Genomic DNA, 8,380 nt, shown 5'->3' with positions numbered 1-8,380 from the left:
TGTGTTTGGTAGTGCTCTACAAGAGAAGTATCTCATTAAGTAAAGTTTACTTGTGAAAATTTAAATTTTACTTGTGTAAAGTTTAAATTGTGAAAATAAGTTTTGATCAGAAGATACAGGTACAACCCACAGCAGCTGAAGGGAGTATCCCAGCATGCATTGCAGTCTTATCTGCTTGCTCCATAGCAAATACATACAAAATATGTAAGAGCCACTTAAATATTGAGAGCTATGGAAAGTTTCACAATACTTTAGAGATCATATTTTTACAAACAAAAGTCTAAGCTCCTCTGATATAAGGGCTGTGCAATAATTATGAGCCCTGGGGAGGGTAAAATTGGGGGGGGGGCAAGAAATTTTTGGCGAGCGAAGGGGGGCAAGCAATTTTGGCAAGGCGAAAGGGGGGCAAGCAATTTTGTACGCGCGATTAACGGGCGCCTTTTTAATAAAAACGCTCTAAAAGGCTTAGGAAAAGCGTCGAAACGCTTAAATATGCAAAATTTTCCTGCTCGCAACATACATCTAGACCATTTAAAGTTTGGAATTTGGGATCCCAAAAATTTGGCATGTTCGGAAAATTCAAGAGTGGCAATTGGTGACATAGCACATTCATGTATGAAAACTAATCCTGTCAAAAGATCCAAATAGCAATAAAAATAATCTGTGTATGATGTATTGATCACCAGGACAATTTCAAAAATAATAACAAAAAATATACATAAATATAATATGTAATGTAGGAATTGTACATTTTGTGATATTAATATCAATAAATTAATTGTAGACTTGTGAATTTCGTTATATAATTTGTCATCTTGGTTTTGATATCTTCACAGATAAAGCAAAATATTGCTGGCCATTTGATGCACCCAGTTTTCAAACCAGTCACATGCGCAAATTACAGACCAACCGGCCACAACGCTAAAAGACCCTATAATGGTCACTCTGAATTGAAATTGGGCTATTCCAGATGAAATCCATACACCCCCTATGGAAGACAAGATTTTAATCTTCTACTCATGGAGTGTGAATTTCAAATGGGGTTAATACCTGAATGGGTGGCTGCCATTTGAGAGCGACACTCCCTGTGTGGAAGATTAAGGTTATGTCTTCCATAGAAATGTATGGATTTCTAGAAGAGACTTTCCTGATGATGTCTACCATGCATTAAGATATTTAGTTCTAGAGTTGGGATCCAATTGGTATGCAAAATTGCAAATTGAAGGAAAAGTGGGCATATAAAGACATTAAAGCAATACTCTAACATGTGCTAAGGATGCCATCCACATTTTTTTTCAGGTCTTGTCACTCTGCCCAACACATCGAGCCAACCCAACTTGGTCATGATCAACACAGAGACATGCATTGGCACTGGAAGTAAATAGCAATTTAAATTTTCTTTTTAAATTACCTTGTTTATTCGGTTAAAATTAAAAGGGACATATCTGACAAAGTAAACTACCATTCTGTTGAAAAAAAATAAAAATCTAGTTTTTATGGAAATGTTAGGATATTGCCTCTTCAGGACCTAAAGATTCAGGTGAAATGAACACATTTTGTTTTGTCACAAAAAAATTAGACAAGAAAGTGCAGGCTTGTTTTTGCAATCAGAAAATGATCTGTAAAAATTTTCACAAACCTGCCTTTAGACAAGTCAAAATTTGAGAATTTGTGCTTACTGGAGGCATTTCGTGTTAAAAGTGGTTAAACAAGCTTTTTAAGATAATTCGAGGGTGCTGAATTTGAAAATGCTGTTTAACCAGTTCAGTTTTGGAGTCTTAGCCCTCAAAATTCAAAAAACAAAATGGCCGCCATTTTCAACATATTTTTGATAATAACTTGAATTTTAAACAGCATAGGAGGTTAAAAATGGTGCCAATATTCATGTTTATGATGCAGAGGAACCTAGATTGATTGTTACTTAAGTTTCAAGTGGTATGGTTTTGCCGCCATGTTGAATTCCAAAATGGCCGCCATTTTCATCAAGTTTATGCATTTCCTGCTATAACTTGGATAGTAGGCAGCATAGAAGTTTAAAAATGATGGCAGTACCCATGTTTTTAATACCAAGGATTCCAAATTATCTGTTACCTACTATCTGTTGTAACTAGTCACGGTTGCCACCATCTAGAATTCCAAGATGGCCGCCATTTTCATCAAGTTTCTGCATTTCATGTTATAACTTGGATAGTAGGCAACATAGAAGTTTAAAAAATGATGGCAGTACCCATCATTTTGATACCATGGATTACAAATTATCTGCTACCTACTACCTGCTGTAACTAGTTCTTGTAACTATTTGATTCTTTCTATTTGACCTTTCACTTTGTAGTTAATTGATGCCTTTTAAGGCAAGAATGCAAAAACAGAAGAGACTTGAAAGTCTCTTCTGTTTCTGCACTCTTGTTGGCTGTTAAATGCACACGTATGCACAACCATCTGTGCATGTTAGCTTAGCTTTCATGCAGCTGCAATTGTTTATACATCCATTGGTACATTTGCATGTTGGTGGTAGATTCTCCTGTGGACAACCCTTTGAGAATAGTATCACACATGCCTTATCGCATCTGTGCACATTATCTGGCATACACCTTGCAAATGAATTGTGCTAAGAGCTGTCAACAATTGCTTGAAACACCTCTGTCTTTTTGCCGTAGCCAGCAAGCTGTGACACACTGTCACAACCAGTTATGAAATAGAAGCAAAGCTTCCACTTGGCAAGGCAGCAGTTCCTGATGGATTTTGTGGATTGGGATGTATTTGGGCTTCTTACAGAACCTGCCTTCATCCACAGCTGTGTGCATAGCATCTTGTCAAAATAAGCAGCCAGCAAGACAAGTATGTCAGTGTCACATACTGAAACCACTACAGCTTCAGCATTTGTGTTAATGCAATGAAGTACAAAGTGAGTATCCGCCTCCTCGTGGCCTCTAGGGCTGTTGTGTCCATCCCTGAATCTGAAGATCTAACTTCTGTTATATGTGCAAATCCTCCAGCCACTACAAGTGTTGTGGGTGCAATTGATACAGCATTTGTCATAAGCTGTTGAGATAGGAGCGGCAAGATTTGCTTTATTCTCTCCAAGTTGTGGTTTTCTATTACCCGGCATACTATCAAAGGTTACCTCAATCCTCTGAAACTCAGCCGCCACTGCTTATATGCAGACTCCCATTCATGGCAGCAAGTGAAATTTGAACAGGCATAAGTTCATGCTGCAGAATCTGGTCCAAGTTGTACGTCCTGCCTTAGAGGCTGTCACAAATCGCTGTAGAATGTTTCTATCTGCCTTAAGGGCCGTATTAGTGGTGTTGTTTATGGTGTCAAGTGCGCTGAAGATCAGGAGTGCCAAGCACTTTACATTGGTAAAACCGACCAATCCCTGCAGAGTCGCATATATCCCAACTTAGACGCCGCTTAGTTCAAGTGGCAACGATTCAGCAGTCTACAAACATCTTGACGGCAGCGGTCACAGCTTTGACATTGACAAAGTTGTCATTTTGGACCGTGAACTATGTTGGTTCGAGCAGGGAGTCAAAGAAGTGTGGGTACAAGCCGAACAACGTCCCTCAACAGGAGCGGGGGCTTTAGAGTGAATCTGTCACATGGTTGGGATCAAGCAACTTCCTCATCGATTGACCTGGGATGACCCTAAATCATCCATGGGGGGATAGGGGGGATAAATTCCCCCAATATTTTGCCAGGGGGTGGTCCATACAATCATCCCCCTCCCAATGTTGAAGTCTGTATATGTGTGTTTCCAGCCAAATTAACATGATATTTGGCCATTTTAGCCTAAAACTGTAAAAAGTGCAAATTTGTGCGTGCATTTGTACCATCATCTTATTCTGTTGCCAAAAGGTTTTGACCCCCCCCCCCCCCATGTCGTCAAAAAGAAATCTATGCCACTAGCACTGGCTAAATCTTTGGTTGCAATATTCTACAGTACAGGAGATGGTACCCCCTTGCTGAAAACATTGAATCATCCGAAAGCTGAGTCGACTTCTCCTCAACAGGTTGTCACGCTGGATGGTGTAATCTCGTTGTACACATACTAACTTTCCAATTGGGAGTGTTCCATCATCAGCACTTGTCTAATTTACTTGATATGCAAGTTCTCATGTTATATAAGAGAGTACCCATCTGCCTAATGCAGTGATACTTCTTGTGATACCTACAATCCCGCCGCTCCTCTTCCCAGTACCATTCAACCATTCTTGGCTATAATCAGGGGATACTTGGTTGAATTTCCGCCTGGACTCCTTTACAACGAAATTTCCTGCCTGGAATTCAAGGAGGACTTTTGGTGGACATGGTGGAAGGTAGCTCATTTCTGCCATATAAGTGGTACCCCATTTGGCATAGTGGTATGATCATACCTAAAAAGAAAGTTAGCATCCTACTGAAGGCATACAAGTGGAGATCCCAGACACCATCACGGTGTGCTCTGATGAAAGCAAGAGAATGCTCACCATGTCCATATAATTGCCAGATGATGTGGACAGATGCGATAAGGCACGGGTGATACTATTTTCAAGGGTTGTCCACAGGAGAATCTACCACCAACATCTGATGCAGTAAGGCTTCATACAAAGTATGCACATTACCAGGCTTGTATTTGGAAACAAGCAGTCACCATTTCTCCAATTCTCCCCAAAGTAACTGACATGGGATGGACCTACATAGGTAGAACCTAGCTCCACAACTGATGACACTACCTCCAATTCCCAAAGCATGTCGCGAGATAGTTTCATGCATGTATAAATGGCAATTGCAGTTGCAAAAAGGCTAAGCACATTTAACAGCCAACAAGAGTGCAAAAACAGAAGAGGCTAAATTCATTAATCAGAGTTTGGAATCAATGTACTACGGAGTGAAAGGTCAAATAGAAAGAATCAAATAGTTGCAAGATCCTAACGGGAACAATTAGCCGTAAGTAAAATCAAGTGCCAATGTTGCCAGTTTTATGAGTTGTACGGTGTAAAGTATAGGCCTAGTAGCTAAAAGGCGGCCATTTTGAAATCTTTAACCTTTTAAAATGCACTTGGAAAACTAATTCAATATCACTGTTTTGTTCTAAAGAAATTAAAAGTGCATTTAGCCAGAGAAAGTAACCTACCCTTATGAAAACGATGACAATTTGTTTTTCTGAAACACACCCTAGAAATTACCTAATGAATGGCGGCCATCTTGGAATTCTAGATGGTGGCAACCCTAACTAGTTACAACAGATAGTAGGTAACAGATAATTTGGAATCCTTAGTATTAAAAACACGGGTACTGCCATCATTTATAAACTTCTACGTTGCCTACTATCCAAGTTATAGCAGAAAATGCAGAAACTGGATGAAAATGGCGGCCATTTTGGAATTCAACATGGCAGCAAAACCATACCAGTTAAAACTTCAGTAACAATCAATTTGGGTTCATCTGTATCATAAACATGGATATTGCCACCATTTTTAACCTCCTATGTTGTTTAAAATTCAAGTTATTATCAAAAATATGTTGAAAATGGCGGCCATTTTGTTTTTTGAATTTTGAGGGCTAAGACTCCAAAACTGAACCGGATAAACAGCATTTTCGTATTCAGCACCCTCAAATTATCTTAAAAAGCTTGTTTAACCACTTTTAACACGAAATGCCTCCAACCTTTTAAGAAAGCACAAATTCTCAAATTTTGACCTGTCTACTTTGGAATGAGATTTTTCTGTCCATTTACCGTAACCACTCGGGTATAAGCCCACCTTCGGCTATAAGCCCGCCCCCTATTTTTCAAACCATTCGGGGAACAAGGGTGCACTCGGGTATAAGCCCAGTAGTCATTTTGACCAAGTTTTTAAATCATATCAATGCTTTTCTTTCACATTTAAGAACAAATATTTAAAAAATATCAGTTAAAAATTAACATTCCATTTATTGACAAAGATGATTAAATTACACTACAAGATTCCTGACGACGGAGTACCTCTGCTGCAATGTTACTTCGCGGCTACTACCGCTGCTACTACCGAGTACACAAGCCCTTTGTGGCCGACGTTGGTACTACACCAAAGTACCAGCGTCGGCCACCATACTGTAGATACCCCCGTAGCAAAGTACTCACATCGATACTCCACCATGCGCCACCCACGAGTCAACTGCGATGTACCGGTAGGTGACTTATAGGCAGACCATGGTCGGGGTACTTTCGATGGCCCTTCAGCGGAAGTACCTGCACAGTAACCGCATCCATGGTGTACCCATGTGTCAGCAGTGAAGGTACTCGCCACGAGGTACTCCGTCGCTAAAGTCCTTTGATCGTAAAGTTCATTGACTTCAAAGGCGCCGCGCCGCCGTGGTACAACTACGCTGACCGACTCAAGAGTTCAACTACGCGTTCAACAAGGCTTGCACACAAAAGCGTTGAAGTGGAATTATTAATTTGTTATGATCTGGATGCAATTGCTTGTTGCACAATGCAGTTTTTCCGTACGCCGGCGACAGTGTTATAATTCCGTTGTTTTTCTTTTGTTTTCCGTTTTTTGTTTGTTTGATTGTTTAATTGGTTGGTTAGTTAGCTGTTTGCTTGGCTGATGGTTGCTCAGCTTGGTTGTTTTCATTTGTAATTTTTATGTTATTTAATTATTTAGTAAATTTATTATTTTTCAGAAATATTTAGAAAAGATTATATTATGTATTTTATGTTCATATGTTTTTTTATTCATTAACTCATTACTTGCTTTAGTTATTTTACTGATTGATTTATTACCTGTTTATTTATTTAGTTGGTTACTTATTTATTTACTTATGTACTTATAAATTTACTTAGTTCTTTCTTTCTTTATTTAATTGTTTTTATACTTATTTATTATCTTCACTTATTTATTTACTTACTCATTTAGATATTTATTTATTTATTTAGTTGCTTATTTACTTACTTGGTTATTTTCTTATCTTCATATTTTCTTGTTTATGTACTTATTTAGTTATTATTTACCTAATTATTTACTTATTTGTATAATTAGTTATTTACCTATCTCCCTACTATTTATTTATTTATTTATTTACATCTTTGGGTTATTATTTATTTAATAACTTATTTACTTGTTTACCTATTTCCTTATTTATTTACTTACTGCTTTAGTTATTTGCTTACTTATTTACTTCTTTATTTACTTACATATGTATTGTTATTTACTTATTTATTCACTCATTTACTAATAGGCCTACTTAACTTATCCGCTTAAAAATGCCCAAAGAATAAAATAAGAAACATAAATCAAGAACATATTAATCAATATAAATTAATATGGCAACATAAATAAATAAGAAATGGCAACCCGCTTGCCTCATTTTTTTTGCCAGAGTACCCATGTCGGTACTCAGCTGCAGAGTACCTGGCAGGTGAGTACCAGTGCCGGTACTGGAGTACCTTCAAAGTACCTACGCCCACGAGGTATTCAGTTGCAGCCGGCTTGCTGGGCCACAAGGGTCTGGTGGCCAACGTAGGTACTCGAGAGTAGCAGCGCTACTACTCTCATGAGAATCCCGTGAGTGTACTGATACGTTGGGCATATATATAAATGAAGAGCTTTGTTTCAAAACCCCTTACATCCACTTGCCCATTTTTGAGAACACATAAAAAATAATCAAAAAATTCACTGATATATGGGGGTTTGCAACAAAAGCAGTTTTTGGCGGGACGCTTTGGTAGGAGCATCCCGCCAAAAACTGTTTTTTGTTGAAAAACACCTTATATCGGTGATTATTTTGATGATTTTTTGATGTGCTCTCAAAATTGGGCAAGTGGATGTAAGGGGTTTTGAAACAAAGCTCTTCAAATGGGGAAGATTATTCTTATTTTTTTAATTCAACTATTAACCCCTCCCTGGTTATAAGCCCACCCCTATTTTTGAAGTGAAATTGCCCAGCTAGGGGGGGCTTATACCCGAGTGGTTACGGTAATTTTCTAAAAATATTTACTTATTAAATTATGTGTACATCCATATCAAAACGATGCACTTGATAGAGCAGCTGTTACATGTGTCCCTATTTACATAATAGCTCGAATATAAATACCAGACTCATCTCAAGTGGAGGTCACTTCAAATCATCCCCAAGTATCGTTTTTTAGGAATATAGAGAACATTCCCGCCTCGTAAAAACAGAAACGCCTGAAAGTTAATGTTAATCAAATTAACTGAAACAGTTGTCACATTGTTTGTTTTTGTTTTATTTCCTCTTGAACCTTTGGTTACTATTTCAGTAGATAGTACAATAATTAGTCCTGTCCTTCTATGAAGACCAGGGTTCACAACAATAATACAAACACCAAAATACACTATAAAATTTTACTTAAGGGGTACTACACCCTGGCCAATTTTGTGCCTATTTTTGCATT

Source organism: Amphiura filiformis, chromosome 4 (assembly GCF_039555335.1).
Source record: "Amphiura filiformis chromosome 4, Afil_fr2py, whole genome shotgun sequence".
In the NCBI taxonomy this organism is placed as follows: Eukaryota; Metazoa; Echinodermata; class Ophiuroidea; order Amphilepidida; family Amphiuridae; genus Amphiura; species Amphiura filiformis.
Note: the sequence above shows the minus strand (reverse complement) of the source record.